The sequence below is a fragment of the Miniopterus natalensis genome, chromosome 3, assembly GCF_054644295.1.
Source record: "Miniopterus natalensis isolate mMinNat1 chromosome 3, mMinNat1.hap1, whole genome shotgun sequence".
Classification (NCBI taxonomy): Eukaryota; Metazoa; Chordata; class Mammalia; order Chiroptera; family Miniopteridae; genus Miniopterus; species Miniopterus natalensis.
The window spans coordinates 54321291-54340044 of record NC_142083.1 but is presented as its reverse complement, the minus strand read 5'-3'; the positions used below and the strand labels follow the sequence as shown (position 1 = coordinate 54340044).

General features: G+C 35.0%; 1 long non-coding RNA gene across 1 annotated transcript in view; it reads right to left on the bottom strand.

The window, feature by feature from the left end:
• The window catches only part of LOC148093500 (uncharacterized), a 132945-nt gene extending 114191 nt beyond the window's left edge, over positions 1-18754 (bottom strand). Inside the window, exon 1 of the long non-coding RNA XR_015714217.1 lies at positions 18628-18754. This is a non-coding gene — a long non-coding RNA (uncharacterized LOC148093500). The remainder of the gene's footprint in view (positions 1-18627) is intronic.

The following is an 18754-nucleotide window of genomic DNA, read 5'->3' as shown; positions in this document are numbered from 1 at the left end:
TCCAAGATTATGTGGCCCACAAAGCAAAATATGTTTGCTATCTAGCCCTTCACATGAAAAAATAAGGTTGCCAATCCTTTATCTGATCTAATCCTACATCTGCCAATAATAAGACAGAAATCTCAAAATAAAATAAACACTACTGGAAAAGGCCCTGTAAAGACATTCCCTAAAAGGTATGAATTACTAATATTGTTCTAAACTATGAAGGTACTGCAGTATTAGTAATTTATTTAAAAGAATAAAAAAAACATTTAATAACTATGATAAATATCTGACTAAGCTATGCAATCATACAACTACCAGTTGTTGTTTTAAAACACCCCCCCCCCCACACACACACATAAATGTCAGTTAAACAATGTAAATAATTTAGCAAATCTGGAACATCTGAGAAGCACATACCAGCTCTGAAAGAAAGAGAGGGGAGAACAGAAATGTTCAGGGAGGGACATCTTCAATGCTCCCCCATAGGGTTTAATGGAGTTAAGATCATTAACCACAGGAAACTACCCAGCTGATATTATTGCTACTTTTTCTATTACTGATGGATTAGAACATCCTACCCTTGAAAGCACTTAAAAACATAACATGGACCTCACCATACTTTGTGCTTGGAGAGGAAGAAATAAAATTATCTTTGTTTTGAAGATGACATGATTCTATATGTAGAAATCCCTAAAAATCCACAATAAAACTGTTAGAACTAATAAACAAATTCAGTGATGGTTAATTCACATGTCAATTTGAGTTGGCCATGGGGTGCCCAGACATTTAGTCAAACTTAATTCTGGTGTGTTCGTGAGGTTGTTTCTGGATGAGATGAACATTTGATTCAGCAGGCTAAGTAAAGCAGATTGCCTTTTTTAATGTTGGTGGTCCGCAACCAATTAGTTGAAGACCTGAATAGAACAAAAATGCTGAGTAAGAGGGAACTCTGCTTGCCTGACTACCTGATCTAGGACATTAATTTTTTCCTGCTCTTGAACTTAAACTCACACCATCAACTCTCCTGGGTTTCAAGCCTTTGGACCTGAACAAGAACTATAGTGCCTGATATTCTGTGTTTCCAGCTTGCTGACTGCACGTTGGGACTACTCAGCCTCCATAATCACATGAGCCAATTCCTTATAATAAAATCTCACATATAGATATAAATATCTCCTATTGTGTGTTTTTTCTCTGGAGAATCTTATTACAGTGGGTCTCTTGCATTTCCACACACCTCTAAGCAGAAGCACTGACAGCTTCTCTTCTAAGCTCTCTTTCAAGGATTATAAACCAATGAAAGATAGAGATAATGTCTCCATCACAACGATAGAGGACAGGTTTATTTTCTATTTAGTATAATAAATATAATTGCATCAATATAATGAAGATAGTTTGCCCAGCTACAGGGTAAAGAGCATGTTTGTTTGCAGACCTGTATACAAGATCCATGTTCCCTAACCTCAGGTTTCCTCTCCTGCAACACAATCCACCACATGTGCAGCAGTCACCTGACAATCATAGGATCATCGTGTCATCTCCTTGGGATGAAGGCTCAAGCAACCAGTGTAAGAAAGTGATGGTACCCTGACTACTGCTATGTATATAAGTTATAAAATGTCCTTTGTCTTTGACTTGGGGATCTCATGCATTCTTTCAGCACACATGCTATTGTGGAAGGCTAACTTGTTAGTTTGAAAGTAGTGTAAAAATCTCAAGTGCTTCATAGTTCTTGATATGACCTATGCTTTATAGTTTTTATAATTAAACACAGCACATCATTTTATGCTACTGTAGATATATTTAAGCTAAGTTCCTAAAATAACGATAAATAGAAACTTAACATTACGTCCTCTGAAAATGACAGACAGCTATTTTGAATTAATGCTCTCATAGAACGCATCGTTGAGGAAGTGTACAATGCATAATTTTTATACCACATTTGTTAAACACATTTAAATATCTCAAAGAAAATGCAATTAAAGAAGCCAAAGGAAAATTTCCCCGTAACAGAAGTGAACATATTAGAAGGTTAAAAGAGTTACCATGTGCTTGGATAAAATGTTTACCTTTCTTTAATAGGGGGAAATGATCAGGATAAAACTTTAATAAAATGTTCCTCCGCACCTGAAATATTAGTTACTTTTTTTCTGCAGAGAGTCCCATTGTTCTATTGTGCCTCTGACAATGTTCCTTTAATTTGATAAATGTGTTTTATTCAGTGCAAAATAGTTAAAATAACCTGAAATCCTTTATCGTCCCAATGTGTTCACTGAATTTACAGAAGCTTCTAAAGAAAACACTGCTCGAGGCTGGGAACATTATGAATATTTCAGTGGAACTGAAGCTGTCAAAATATAGGGAAAAATGCCTGTCGGATACATAGAATAAATGAATGGAACTATGACAATTGAAAATTATAATGTATCCTTCTAAACAGATTTGTTCTGGTTTGGAAGACTTAGTGGGGAATGGAAATGGCAGGGCTACAATATGTTTGGGAAATGACAGTAAATTAAAGTTATAAAAGGAACTCTATAACAAATGGTGAAGAGAAAGATTTTACACTTGAAAAGATAAATACCAGTATCCATTAAGATAGTGTAAATTATGGCTGGTAGAAGAAAAATCAATCAGTCTCTTTTGAATTTCATGTTGCATAGGAGGGGATTTAAACCTGAAGAGAAGTAAAATAAAGAGAGAAAATTTAAGTTGTATAAAATGAGAGTTGTAGCAGTAGCCATTCATTTTGAATTCAATGTTTATTTAGCACCTACTTTGTGTCAGCCACTGAGGGATTAGGGATAGTGATTAGAGGTAGTTATTAGCATTAGGGATACAAAGACTAGGACATAAGGATATAAGCAGCGGCTGAAGGAGAGGCAAGTTAACAGTTAAATATCCTCTATGTGATAAATACTAAATAATATTAAGCTTGGATTGCTAAGAAGCTACACTGAAGGAGGCCCTGATCTAGACCGAGGTACAGGGATCTCCTAAGCGGAGCCTTCAGGGCACATAGAGCCTGTAAAAGTCCAGTATAGTAGAGGGCTATGGCAAATGCTGAGGCAGAGAAAAGAGCAAAAACACTCAAACAGAATTCTGCAAATAGTTGGTTGTGATTGTACTGTACACGTGGCAATAAAATAAACCTTGATTCAAACCTTGCCTTGGGCCATTTAGTGGAACTTCTGCCTCCCTGAATGGCCCGAGGCTAGGGGCCTACAGGGCAGCACCACAGCCTAACTGAACGCCGCTTGATGGCTCTCAAGCCCCTTCCCTCCCCCCTCCCCTCTGTTCCTCATCTGGGCGCGATGATAGGAAGGGGTGATAAGGCCTACACCGCTCTCCTTGATAGCGGGGACTTCAGACCAGGGAGAACTGGCCCTTGCGAGGAAACCCACCCCAGCCCCTAACCACCACGAAACCCCAAGCCAGTCACCTTCCCTGTACACTCTGGTACCAGCTGGCCCTATCTGCACATTTTTGGACCTTTTTGGGAGCTTTCCCTGCGCTGTCCCCCTGAAGCCTCATTATATGAGTAATAAACCGTTTCATACCCTCTTGGTGTACATGTGGTATCATGAGTCTAAATATCTGAATAAAATTGTGGATCAGGTGGTGCATCTCCCCTCTGTGGAGTGGCCATAATAGCTTACCTGTAATTCTCAGCCTCCCTTACAATAAGATCGGCCTATATGGTTTTCTTTGAAGTGAGGCGGCTTGTGTAACTTTGAGATCTGAGCAGCTAGTAGCTGGCATGTCTCTTCCACGCCTCACTTTTTCCTGCTACACAACTATGGGGCGTTGTAATGCCAATGACTAGGCCAAGTATAGTGGCGATGACTTTGCCAATAGTAGTGCCAAGGATCATGGCCAGGGAGGTTTGCACCGGATCTGGACAGACCGAAGGAAAGCCGTGGAGCCAAAGAAGGACTGGACATTCCCTTTATTTGGCTGTGGCAGGCCAGACGTACAAGACATACAAACCCACGCTCTCTCCCGGTGGTGGCCAGCCGCGCATGAACGGGGGACACACTGCACCCTGGGGAACAGCCTTCCCAGAGGGAGCAAGCTGCACCCTGGGCCAGTCTCACAGGACCCAAGGCAACAGTGGCTCTCAGCCAGCGATGGGCCAGGCGTTAGTGGGCCAGCGTGACATCTGTGATGCCTGTGCTCGCTATACCATGTTTATAGAGCTGGGGCCTTCCCCTGGAAAAGATGGCCAGAAAGACTAAGTGTTTCTCACTTTCCCTTCAGGCGTGTTTTATAGCTGGCTTCACTGGGTGTAAGATTTAGGAAAGACAACTGATCTGCATTAGGCTATAACGAGTGAGAAACAGAGTTAAGCCACAGAGCTTTGTTTGTCTGCGTGTTAGGCAGCTAGAGGAAATTACCCTAGTATACAAAGTGGTAGTGTTTGTTGACTTCCAGATTCATCCAAATAATCTTTTCACATACTCTCCCTTTACTGCATGTTGGGACCATCATGAACATTATTACAGCCCTCTGTGTATTCTGAGCAGATAGTCACTTTGCTTCTAGGCAAAAGAAACTTCTTAAAGGCCTTCTGCCAACAGCCATTGTGTGTGAATTTTCTTGCTGTGTTCCTTTTGTTTCAGAATTGAAGAAGCTGTCCTGTAGCTTTGGGGAATGAAAAACAAATCATATCTGGTAGCTCAGATACAGTACTTAGCTGTGGTGTGACCTTACATAAAGGAGATAATAGAATTAAAAAAAAAAATCTATAAATGAAATAATACAGGTAATATCTATGAGATATTTGAAATGTGTATAAATAAGTTTATATATACGGGATTTTATATTATACAAATATATATGGAAAGTGGCTGCTGCCTTTTTCAAGAGCCCTGACATTGTATCCCCCATTATTATTTTTGCTATCATTGTTATTCCATGTTATTAATTAATCCCTAACCCAGTAATAACTTAGCAATAAAAGACTTGTTTGATAAACCAAATAATCTCCTAGGAGGGCCCAGGTTGAATGGGATATGGCTTTATCCAGCTAAGGTGGAAAGTGAGTTGATTTGGATTTTCTTCCCTGAGGGCAGGGTCACAGTCAGCATGAGTTAGGCATAACAGTACTTGGTGTCTTAGGTGGGAGAGGACATGGAGCGCTGTAAAAACTACGGCTATTAAGAGGATAGTAATTTATATTGACATTTGTAGCCTTTACATTTCTACATTTATTATAATTCTGTGAAATGCTATATTTTTATTATAGTTATATTATTACCACTCTCTTCTGTCTCCTGGAAAGCCAAATGAAGCTCAGAGAGGTTGTCTGCAAAGATAAAATTTCTTAGTGAAAATGGAGCTGAGTCTTCTGACTCAAGCAGCAGCACCCTTCTTCTCGGTCATCTGCCCTCTCCGGGGGAAAACATTCTGAATCATTTTGCTCACGTGTTGTGTGTTGCATACAGGACGTGCACTGATTTTATTTGGAAAAGTGCAATTTCTCAGCACTTTACTTCCCCCTGCTGCTCCTCTGCCTGAAACAGAGCGGGAAGTAGGTGGTAAAATCAGCATGCGAGCTTGGGAATGGCGGGCTAACAGCCCAGCCTCATCGGAGGGTGCAGCAGCCAGGGGCAGAGGGCGTAAGGAAGAGGGAACCAATGACTTCTTACTCACAATGGTTCATGTGTGCGGTCTGCTTCTTGTGTTTGCTTTTAAATGTTGGGTATTTCTATTTCATTTTTCCGAAAGATGACTATTTCTGCGGCGCAGGCAGATTCCTGTGTTGTCTGAGGCCATAAGAGATGAAAGGGTTGCTCCGTGTGGTGTGTGGCACCGCGTGTGAAGTCACTTATTCTATCAGACGTGCAGTGCCTGGGCACAGTGATATGGTGCGACTAACGAGGGGCTGGTTTTCATTTATGACCACAATTAACACAACGGGTTTTCTTCTCGCCTGTTGTGTTGATAATAAGTAATTCCTTTTCTGCCACAGACAAGTCATATTGGGCAGCATCATAAGCTTTATGTTAGAATCAGCCTGCTCAGCTAGATGTCACTTTTCCGTTTCTTCCTTTTAAAACTCCCCATTATCGCTAACACTACACCTTCATGTAGATATCCTTTGCCGATAAAAACACAAGGGTTTTTATTAGCTTAAGCAAAATAAATGCTAAATAACCTATTACCGCAATACTCTGAAACTATTCTGTCAAGTCCTTAACAGAAGTTGTCAGCAATATAAATAAGAAAACATAAGTGCTAATTTAAAATGACCAGAGTTGGGAGATGAGGGTTGGTTGCTCAAATGAGTGATACTAAAGATGCCCTTTATCATCGGAAGCAGCGTGGGGCTTTAGTAGTATTATCGAGCTCCGTATTCAGGGACACCTGATTCGGGGACATGAATAATGGTATGGGCCTTAAAGGTGAAACTGAGTCTAGAATCATAATGTGAATTAAGTTTGTCACTATCTTCAGAATTCTATATAGGACAACCAGTTCAGTTAAATGATGGCTTCTTTAGTTTTAATATAATAACACGAGGACTGTGGTTGATGAAAGGATAATGCTTGTTTTAAGAGGAAATTTTTCCTCAGTGCTGGCCATGCAGGGACATGTTGCTAGATCTCTTGATTTCTCTAAATAAATCACAGACCTATAATTTTATGCAAAATTTTTCCAACTAAGGTATTTATGATGGAGTTGAAAAAGAGAAAGAAAAAGAAGAAAGAAGGAAACAAAGGAAGGAAGGAAGGAAGGAAGGAAGGAAGGAAGGAAGGAAGGAAGGAAGGAAGGAAGGAAGGAAGGAAGGAAGGAAAGAAAGTTTCTTTTCATCCAATTTGGACTCCAAGCTTGCATTTTGCCACCTCTGATCAGATTAGTGCCCTATATTTTTATTTTTCCAAAATAAAACACATATATGTTTTCACCAATAAGATATTCTCAAGGATTCCTGAGATGTAATAAAGTGATAAGTTTCTGAGGTGCAAATCTGAAACACATATGCTGAATAAATCTGTATAATGGAGTAAGTTGCTCAGTTGTTAGTTAAACTATGTACATTGCAATGAACCATTAGCTATCTCTATTTGTTGGAACATGTAGAAAAACTTCCTTGAGGCAATTTAATTTTTATCTAGGTGTGAAATGCTCTGAAAATAAATTTAAATACCAATGATGGCTCCTAGTCAACAAATAAAATTTATGCAAGAGTGTGTATAGTAGAATGAAATTTGTGAATTTTCATATTTATGAATGATTCTGAACATACAAAGCATAAGTGTCACTGGGCTAATATGATCAGATTACCTAAAATGTCATTAGGATAATAAAAGTTTATGGTGGTTAGATATATATGAAAGCAAAACAATGTCAAGATTACCAGAAATAACCATTAATTAAAAAAATAATTTTACTTATATATATAACATGTGAATCATATATGCAACTGACAATCTTAATGGAACTTCAGAACATTCTTAAACATATTATTTAATGGGTGGGCTAGGCTCATCCTTTGTACTGTCTCTCATATATGTGTTCATAAGGGATAATTTCACATCAACAGATTTTGATGTGCAATACTTTCTTCTCCTATCCCTACCACTTTATAACATTAGTAGAAAATATAAATGGTATGGGGGAAAAACTAGGAAGATACCTAAGTGGAGAATTAATATATTTTATTTTTATACAAAAATCCCTTCCATGTTTTAAGAAAACTTTGCATAAAGTTGTTGTTTGTTTGTTTATTTATTCAGTTAGCTAGTTAATTAATTATTTTAGCTGTGGAGCCCTTAGTTGTAACCCTGATTTATGATGCACAAGGGAACAGTAGCCAAATATCTGAAAACATCTGCATTTGAGCCATCTGTTTATACGTAAGTACCAGTTTTAGACATGTGAGAAATTTTTATGTATATTAATTGTCTTAATATTTGTAATTAGCCAACCCACAAAACTGTAGAGAACAAAAAAAAAAAAATTAAAATACTATTTTTAAAAAGTGAAAATATTCATGAGTACTCCAGAATACATTTTTGAATTTTGAGAATAATTCCATAGCAGAATATGATATATGTAATAGAAACTCATCTGACTGGTTATGCTAATTTAATTCTGATTGAAGGAAAGAACCTTTAAATATGGATAGCTATATCAACAAATCAACAAATGACAAGTGCCGGCAAGGGTGTGGAGAAAGGGGAACTTAGCACACTGCTAGTGGAAATGTAGACTGGTGCAGCCACTATGGAAAACAGTATGGAGATTCCTCAAAAAATTAAAAATTGACCTGCCATTTGACCCAGTGATATCACTTCTAAGAATATATCCTAAGAAGCCCAAAACACCAATCAGAAAGAACTTATGCACCCCTATGTTCATAGCAGCACAATTAACAATAGCTAAGATCTGGAAACAGCCCAAGTGCCCATCAGTAGATGAGTGGATAAAAAAAGCTGTGGGACATTTATACCATGGAATACTATGCAGCTGTGAAGAAGAAGGATTTCTTACCCTTTGGGACAGCTTGGAGGGACCTGGAGAAACTTATGCTAAGTGAATAAGCCAGGCAGAGACAAACATCACCTGATCTCACACATGTGTGGAATATAATAAACAAAATAAACTGATGAACAAAATAGATCCAGAGACATAGAAGCATGGAACAAGCTGAGGGATCTCAGAGGGAAGGCAGGGGTGGGGGAGTGAATGGGGAGAGATTAATCAAAGAACTTATATGTTTATATGCATAACCTGTGGACACAGACATTGGTATGGGGAAGGCCTGGGGGTGGGGTGGATGCAGGGTGGAGGGGATCAGTGGGGGGGAAAAGGGGACATCTGTAATACTTTCAACAGTAAAGATAAAAAAAAGCTGTGGTACATTTACACAATGGAACACTCTGCAGTGATAAAAAAGAAGGATCTCTTACTCTTTGAGACATCATGGATGGACCTGGAGACTTATGCTAAGTGGAATAAGCCAGTCAGAGAAAGATAAATATCACATGATTTCACTTATATGTGGAATCTAAGGAACAAAATAAATTTATGAACGAGATAGGACCACAGACATGGAAGCTGAAATAGACTGACAGATCTCAGATGGAAGCCAGGAGAGAGGGTGGGAAGAAATTAACCAAAGAACATATAGGCATATATGCATAGCCCATGGGCACAAACAATAGACAGCTGGAGGCCTGGGGTGGGGTGGGAGATGGGTAAAGGAGGGCAAAGGGGGGAAAATGGGGGATATCTGTAATACTCTCAACAATAAAATAAATTTAAAAGTATGGATAGCCATAAAACAAATAAGAAATTTGCAATTTGAAATATATTGATAGACATCCTGCAGAAAAGTTGTTGCATTCTACACTTCTAGATTAGAGGTTCAATAGAAACAGCCTGAGAGTAAATGGTCTGAGAATCCCAATAGTTAAAAAACAGGCACAGAAGTTAAGGCATGTCCACATGTTTAAGGTCTAAGACTGAAGAGATGTGTGTAAATTTTTTTTGCACTTAATCATTTAGGGAGTAGGGAGAAGGGGGAGGTAGTGCTCTTGATAAGTAGGATAAAGAAGATCCACTAAACACAATGGGTGACACAATTTTATGATATACATTTTTTTAAAAAGTTAAACTGTAAAACACATAAAACACAGCTAATACGAGGCAATTAACTGACATTACAATAAGGACCTCAGATATCATATAGGCTAATCTCTACAATGTTCACTTGACAAAAATGAAGCACAGAAAAGCTGAATTTCCTGCCCAAGATCACACTGACAATTCTACATCTAATATTCCATTTGTATACTATGCTGTCCATCTATAAAATTCTGCCTGCAAAGTGCCTGAAAGTTGAAAAGTTTCACTTTTTCCATCTGGCTTTGCAGTATGGAGGTTTAAGTAAGGTTGTTATAGGACTTGGAAGTCCTCATAATTGCCATTCCTGAGAATGTACACATATTGTTTTGGTAGTAAAGCAGAAAACAGTAAATCTAGGACATTTTTACTATTACTCAAAGAAACAACAAGCAGCAGTAATACAGTTAAATGTGAATTTTAGCCTAGATTTCACCACTCACTTCAAGGGGTATCTAAGGAGAGAAGATTCATTCATTTCCAGGATCAGAATAATGAGCCTCTGAGAACTTTGGTGAGTGTTTATATTTGTGGGGTTGTAATAAAAATTCTGTGAATTGTCCTAATTTATTTATTGTTAATTGAGTTGCAATTACTGTCAAAATATTCTCTGCCTTTTTGAATGTCCATATTTGATATATCTATTTGGTTTTATTTTGAATCAGGCGAGCCAGTTAGTTGACTTTCTTTTTTGATATTTCTCTTAAAGGATTTTCTTGTTTTTTCTCATCTTTATCCTGGCTTTATTTGTTATACACAACTCTAGTTACAGGTAAGCCAAAATTTTGGTACACATAGAAGAAATAAGCATAACTGTGGCTTTTGAAACCATTTTACTTTAACAGGAGAGGTAGAATATAAACAAATATTGCAGTACAAGGTAAGAAGGATCATAAAAAATTTTACAGAAAGTGCTGAGTAGACAAGTGATTGCATATTGATTTGTCTACAGAGCTGGCGTTATATTGAGCTGAATATTACATAATGACTCAGGAATAATAGAGATGCTAAGGAAAAGCATAGTAGTGTGGAAGTATGTAATAGGTTGCAGTAACGAGAAGTTCTGTACTCTTAGAGCCAGACTGTGGGTCCCAGGGAAGCAGTGCAGGGAGAGACTTGAAGTGCAGGATCCAAAGAATCTTGTTCTCCATGCTAACTTTTTGGCATTTATTCTGTCAGTGATGACACATCAGAGGTTTTAAAGAAGATATATTTCTGCAAACTACTATATTTGATGAATGCAAGAGAACATAAGACAAATTTTTGGATATATTTGTTAACCATTTGGAGGTTACATGCTTTAAGTAAATGGAATAATCACCAGATTTTTTTATAGGTATGTAAAAATATCTTGAAAATCAAAATTTAAAATGAGTTGATGATGTGTATTAATTTCCCTGTAATATACATAATATAAAAAGTATTCATTTATTATTGTGCAATATAAAATAAAAATTGGAGTTATATTAATTGTAATTATCTTAAAAAATCTTTTTTAGCTATGCTAAAAAGGAGAGTGTAAATATTTATAATCATTCTTACATATTTCATAGCACTATGTTCTCCTGCAATGTCTGAAATATAAAATTCATTCTATAAATCAATAAACAAGATAATATTATTATTAAAATAATAAATGGCTTTGACTAGGGATTCAGTCTGAACTGAACTGAATGGCTTATATTATTATTAAAACACATTGATTTGGTTCATAATAACATAAAAGGTCTGGAGTACCATTGATTCTATTAAGATTAGAAAAACAAGATGATATGCTTTCTGTCCATACTGTAAAAATCAATCACTGGTCTGGCATTAAAATTAAGAATAATTTTTCTCGTTAACTGTTTGGATGGATTTATGTCATTTATTTCTTAATAAATCTGTTAGTAAAAATCAACTAAATGCATTTGTTCCCAAAACTTTTAATTAGAATTGCTGTTTTTCATAGTATTTTGTGCCAATTTATCATTTTCAGTGATTTTTAATGGATGATTTTCAAACTGTTGGAAAAGATTTAAAGGTAATATATTAACAGACAATTTAGGCTTAGCAGAACAATATGCTCAGGTGGTTTTCACTGCCCTTTGCCTTGTTTTCTGCCTACTTATTTTCAGAACAAAGAGCCTTGCCAATTTCCAGTTACAAATGATGCTGACCAAGTTTGAAACCCTTGTGATTAGTTATAATTAGCTCTGTAGAAGGGAAAATGAGTTAGAATAGCATAGCTAATGGTCTCCATGTGGATGCTTAATAAAAATTGAAGGACCTGTCCCCCTTATAAATTAAGATATTTAGAAAAATGAGCATCTGTGAAGACAGTTAATCATGTACATTTATATAACATTCTGTACCTTTTCCTTTTAGGTAAATTTGACCCTGAGAAGTAAATTTTTAATGGCCCTTACTACTGATAGAATCTTTAAAAACTATAGCCACCATATAAATATATAAATTATAGAAGATATTTCATATTAAATATGACGTATGATTTATTAGCACCTAATTTTATACTGTATAATCAAGGTCAAGATATATTTACAGGTACTAGATTTAGAAAGAATCTCTTGACATACAATTTTGAAGGACATTTTCAGTTATTATTTTTGAACACTTCCTCACCAAATCAGGTAGGTATTCATGTAGAAATACTTAGATTTGAATGTTTTTCATTCACATGTAAATGTTCTGATTCATTGCTTAAAGGCAATGACATTCCTAAAGTAGGACTCAGTAAACAGATGTGGCCCATTAACAAGCAGTGAAACAGAGTGACTCAGGATGAGTTGACATGAGATGGAACAAATAATTGTAAAGTGATCAAGGCAAAATAAAGGGATTTCAAGAATGATCTGTAAGTTTAAGGCAGTTAAAATCCGTCCCCCCCCCCCCCCGGGTTAAATATATAGTACAAATATCAATATTTTATAGTTTTCAGGGTCCAGATCTTTCACTACCTTAGCTAAATTTAATCCTAAAAATGTTTAAAAATGAAGTACAAATGTTATAAATTGTCAATTTGAACTCAGCTTGAACCAAAGTGAGTAGCTTGTGTTTATCACGATAGTACTTGTAGTGAGTAATATTTATACTGAGAGAACAAATATTAAAGGCTAAGTAATGGCACGGCCTAGTTTTACCAGGAATGTTCTAGTCCACACTCTTTTTCTCATAGCTTGACAATAAGATATAAGGTGGCCGTAATCATAGTTCTGTATAATTTAGCAAAGGACCAAATGAGTCCATAGTGAAGGATATTATTGCCTTGGTAGTGAAGGAGCTCTTATATCTGTTGCATTGCTAATGCCAAATTCCCGCAGAGTGTGATAAAGCTAGTTTCCCGTTAATTTTACTCTTATTTTTCTTAAGTACTTCTGAATTTCCCTTACTTTCAAGACTCTCTCACTTCCAAAATAATAGACATATTATAAATATATTTTTCATTTATTCCAGAAAAGGCATATTTTAATTTGTTTGACACAGTTTGTTTTAAAATGGACTTTCTGTCATCGTGTATCTTTTGTCACAGTGATACTTACTAATACTATTTTGAATGAGGTGAGTAATATACTATACTTTTTACCAATTTCCTCAATGCCCTTAATTTTCAACTGCTTGCTAGACATTTCTTTTATTATTTGTACTAAATAACTGGTATATTAACTCCAACATTTGAATATAAATTTTATCTTCTCACTCTTTAAATCACTATTTTCAGGATCACTGAGGTTCAAAATCTAGAGTAATTTCCTATTCTCATTTCTTTAGTTCATCTTACATCAAATAGGTCATTAAATCCTGTTGACACAACACGCTTGGTATCACTTAAATTTACTATTTCTGATTCTTAGTTATCACTGTCAACTGAAGTTTATTTCATTATGATTGTTCCTGTAAAATTTTGATGCCTTCTTAAATATCTTCTTCTCTAACCTGTCTTTCCTCCAGTTTTTGTAAGCAATCCTACACTTAAAAATAAATCTTTTATTTATGTTATTAGTCTTATACTTGAACATTTTAATGACTTTTCTTTTTCTAGAAAAGCATGGTCCCACCCAAACTACCTTTCCAAATTATTTTCAGGTAGCAATTGTATGAACCATTGTACAAATTTACATTAATAGAAGGAATTATTAGGAGAAAAATAGATTACATTTTAGATAGAGATTATCAATAACTAATATATATATATTTTTTTGCTTTGTAACTAAAATTTGTCATGGGTATATTTTCAAACATTTTCTATCCTATAGCTAGTTTTCAGCTGGATGACATCTTTTCAATTGAATAGCAGTGGTGAAAATGATAGGATTTCTAATTCATATGTTCACATTTATCTTTACACAATTTCCAAATATTTTACAGGCATTAACATAATACAGGACCAAGAATGCCCTTGCTAGGAGGTTTGAATCTTGCAGGGTTTTTTGTAGAGCAACCGCAGATCAATTCATTTATCATATTTCTTCCATAAAACATGCCTGTGAGAACAGACATGGGATGCCATTTTTCAACAGAAGTGTTTATAGGTTAAAAGAGATGTGAAAATTTTAGTCTATTGAAAATTTAGTGTTACATCTCAAGGCACTTCAACACAAAAAAAGCTGTTTTGCTTTCATAGACCTTCATGTCTAGTTTCCTGAGTGCCTTTCCAAACTACTTTGGTGTATGTTGGCCTAAAATTTTCATCTTTTATGTTCTTTATGTGATTTCTTCCATACTATCCTAATAAAAGTTCCAGGAAAATTTTTATATGGTAAAGAAACTGAATTTCCAGTTATAATTAGCATATACATATAAACAAAATTTTGTGAACAAAATGAAATAGTTGTAGACTTGATAAACCAGTATACTTATAAGATTCAAATGTTTATATATATAAAATATATATAAATATAAATATATATAAATATAAGGTGGGACAAAAGTAGGTTTATAATTGTGAGTACACAAAACACAAAGTTTATTCTTGTATTAGTATTTATTAATTACTGTATTGTATTTTCCATATGAACAACTGTAAACCTATGTTTGCCCCACACTGTATATATAAATATACATGTATATATAATTGAGGTAGAATTCTCAAAGCAGACTAATGAAATATAACCTTTTAAAATTTTATTTTAGAGAGAGAGAGAGGAAGGGAGAGAGAAATATCAATTTGTGGTTCCACTTATTTATGCATTCATTCATTGTTTGTTTCCTGCATGTGCCCTGACTGGGGTAGGTGGGGTGAGGGGAGTTTGTTGGGGAGTGGGGATCAAAATCTCAGCCTCAGGGTATTGGGACAACACTCTAATCAACTTAGCTACTGCGCCAGGGCAAAAATTAGTCTTGTATTAAAGACAATAAGGAAATGAGAGATGATGGTAACCCAGAAATAAAGCTATATTTATTAAATTAAATAATTAGCTATGATTTGTTTAAAATAGAGATTTAATTGTATTAATTTAACACTGAAGCAGGAAAACTATAGGGAGCCTTAAAGTCAGAAGGTAACAGAACTAAATTTCAAATGTGTCCTCACTAATAAATGTTAACACTTGGACTTTTTTCTGCAAGGTATACCAAAATGTTCTGACTTTCTAATAATTGGTGCTGAAGATATTAAAGTTACATTTTAATAACTGTAAATTAATTATGATAATATATCCAAAACGTATTTTCTCACTAGCAGGTGTCCTTTTCAAGTTTTTAAGCATATTATACTCATATATACTGCTTTGAAAATTAATATTTTCCAGGGATAGCACCATACTTGTAAGAGAATAATGCACCATCTGGAGGGTGGAATGTTCATTTGTAAACACTGACATAACTGATAGCTCATAACTTTTTTATTCATAAGCTTATAACTTTTGTCTTTTGTGAAGTGATATATTGCTATTCTTTCCAGTATAACAGATGTAAGTTGTTTATTATTTTATAAACTTCTTATTCCACTTGAATTTACCTTAAACTTTAGCATCATAATACAATAAAAGATTGGATATTGTAATAGCTAAGTTGTTAGTTTAAAATGGTTTGCAGCAACAGCTAATTAGAAGTAATCATTTCTCTAATTGTATGTGTTGTGTTTGTGTGTGCAAAACAGATATCTCATTAGATATCTGTTCAATTCTGACCTAACAAAAGAAAATTTTAAAAAAGATTTACACGTTATCATCTAATTATTTTTAGTAAGCTAATAGCTAGCCACTCTTCTGAAAGTAACCTCACTTTTCCATGGGATCGTTTTAAAAACAAAATATTCCCAGTGTTAGCTCCCTACATGTTATTGAAATGACCAGTCTTCTTCAAATCTGTAGATTTTATCTCTGTAATGGCATCAATGTTTACTGAGAAATGAAAACTCACAAATTCTGGTTTTAACATAGCCACACACTGTCTCTACATGTATCTTCCTCTGGTCTTAATTTTCTTCATTTTACAATTATTTAGTAATTAAATAGCTTTCTCATTAGTGCTGACAACTTGCTTTGCTTTTGGGATGATTCAGTCTGTACTGATTGTACAAATTCTTTTGATGTCAGGGAATCTCAAGCAAAAAAGATGATGTCATCAAAAATTACATATCTGCTCCTCATAAAGCAGGAGAGAATCAGTCCTGGACTCCAGTTACACTAATTCAAGAGGAATGGTCAAAAGTGTGAGTTTGAGTGAAATAAAATATAAATATCACTGCTTTAAATTTATAAGGAGGCATTTTCCATTTATATATACATTTAAACCCTTAGCCAATAAAGGCTGATATTGATTGGTGATGATTGGGCCTTAAAAGGTTATAAAAAGTTATATTATTTTGCTTATGTTAACTAAAAAAAAATTTGGAAAATAAAAAAAGCATAATAAGGAAGTAAAAAGTAATTGTAATTCTTTTAGCAAAGCATAATGACAGCAATGCTTCAGTATTTTTGCTATCACTCTTTATCACTGTTTACACTAATCTGTGTATTTTAAAACTGGTGTGATGTAATTAGTAAATACACAAAAAGATATATGGTAAATATAATCATAACCTTTATTTTTTTAAAACGAACAAAGTGAAGAACAGAGAGGTTATGCAGTAAATCTAAGCCCCAGTTTCATAGGCAGTAAGTGGTTGAACCAGAGTTTGAACCCAGGTAAAATTTCTGCTTTTTATAATATTCAAACACTAGGACTAAATAGCTATGTGCCAACCAATAAAATAAAATAAAATAAGAATGCAGAAATAGACCCCTCTGAAGTGCCCCAAATAGAGTAAAGACAATAAAAAATAAATTAATAGATGCTAACTAAAATGTAAATTCTAGAAAATACAAATGAAAATTTGAATGAAAAATAATATCACTTAAAGATACTTAGCTTAAATATAACAAAAAAGATTTCCTAAAGATAACATGATGATTACCCAATATTAAAACTGAATGGACATATTAGAGACAAAGATACTCTCCCTGGGACATAATTTATGGCTTAATATTTCAAATAAAAATAAATAAAACAAAAAATAGGACAAAAAAATCATAGCAGAAGTCATGAACAGATCCAGGACTGCTAATATTTTAACAAAGGTCTTCCATATGGAGAAAAAGGAAATTATAAATGAGCAAAAATTAAACAAATAATAATAAAAATTTTCCATTGCATGAAGAAAACTTCACATTAAGTTTAAAAAGCTAGACAAAAAAGGCTCCACATACTGAATAATTCTATTTATAAGAACTCCTGAAAAAGGTGAATGCCATGATTGCCAGGGGCTGGGGTTCAGGGATGATTTGACTTCAAAGTAGCATACAGGTTAGAGGTGAAGGAACAGCTTTATATCTTGATCACAGTGTTGGTTATAAAACCAAACATTTGTCAGCGTTTTTGGAACCAGTAGACAGAACAGAAAATCCAGCAATAGGCCTTATTGCATATGGAAATATAATAAAGTATTGCAAATCAGTTACAAGTTTTCTAGTCTCAGAGAGAATTGGAGATTACTGTTGGAAGCCCCTTAGGATTTACAGTGAAAATTGAACTGTACGCCTTTTTAGGCTCAGTTCTTTCAAGATACTTAGTAGTGAATGATACTTTTTAAAATGTTTTTATTGATTTCAGAGAGAGGAAGGAAGAGGGAGAGAGAGAGAGAAACATCAACGATGAGAGCCCTTGATCAGCTGCCTCCTGTATGCCCCCTCCTGGGGATCGAGCCCGCAACCCGGGCATGTGCCCTGACCGGGAATTGAACTGTGATCTCCTGGTTCATAGGTCGATGCTTAACCACTAAGCCAAGCTGCTGGCCAGGCAAGAATGATACATTTTTTATGACAAAATAAAAATGTATATATACACTGGGTAATCATAGTAATAATGGGTATAGAGATGGCTACTTATATGGGTATAGAGATGGCTTGTACTTTTTTGGTAATTTTTATTAAAAAATTGACAAATTTAGTTTTCTATTTGTTATTTTCTCCCCTTGTTCTCCATAAAGAGCGAAATGATAACCTGATGACTGTCTGAGTGAGCAAAGCCAGAAAACACAAATGGAAAAATGGACAGCAGAAAATAGTTATTATAAAGTAAGTGGTATAAAGACAAAAATTTTAAAATTAAACATTTATGTGCCCAGGGCCTCCAATGAAAACTCATTTAGTATCAAGAAGCAGGTATTGATTTTTTAAATATTCTCAGTTCTGGATAAGTATGATTTCACTTTCATAATTTTAATTCAGAGACTGTTAAGAAAATCATCACTTTTTAAAATCAGGGAACAAGGAATGTTGTGGTTGGTCTTTGACATTTTCATGTTGATAAAAATGACATTGCGGCTTTCAGTTTATATACAGAGACAGACTATTTTTCTAAGGAAAAGTTTGTTGAATAATATTCTAAATATATTATGTATTTCAAGACTACCCTATTTTATTACCCATATGCTTGAAGATGTCATATTGAAGCCCCATAGTATGCACTGTAGAGAAGAATGAAAAACACAATATTGAATAAAGTTGAAGAAACTGATAGACATACCTTGAGTAATTTGATAAGTGAGGTGATCAGGTGTCTCAGTATGATAAGAAAAGTTTCAGTTCTTTACAGCAGCTTTGTGTGCTGTGTTCTCTGGTGGGAAGGATGGGCACGGAAGCCCCAGGCATGT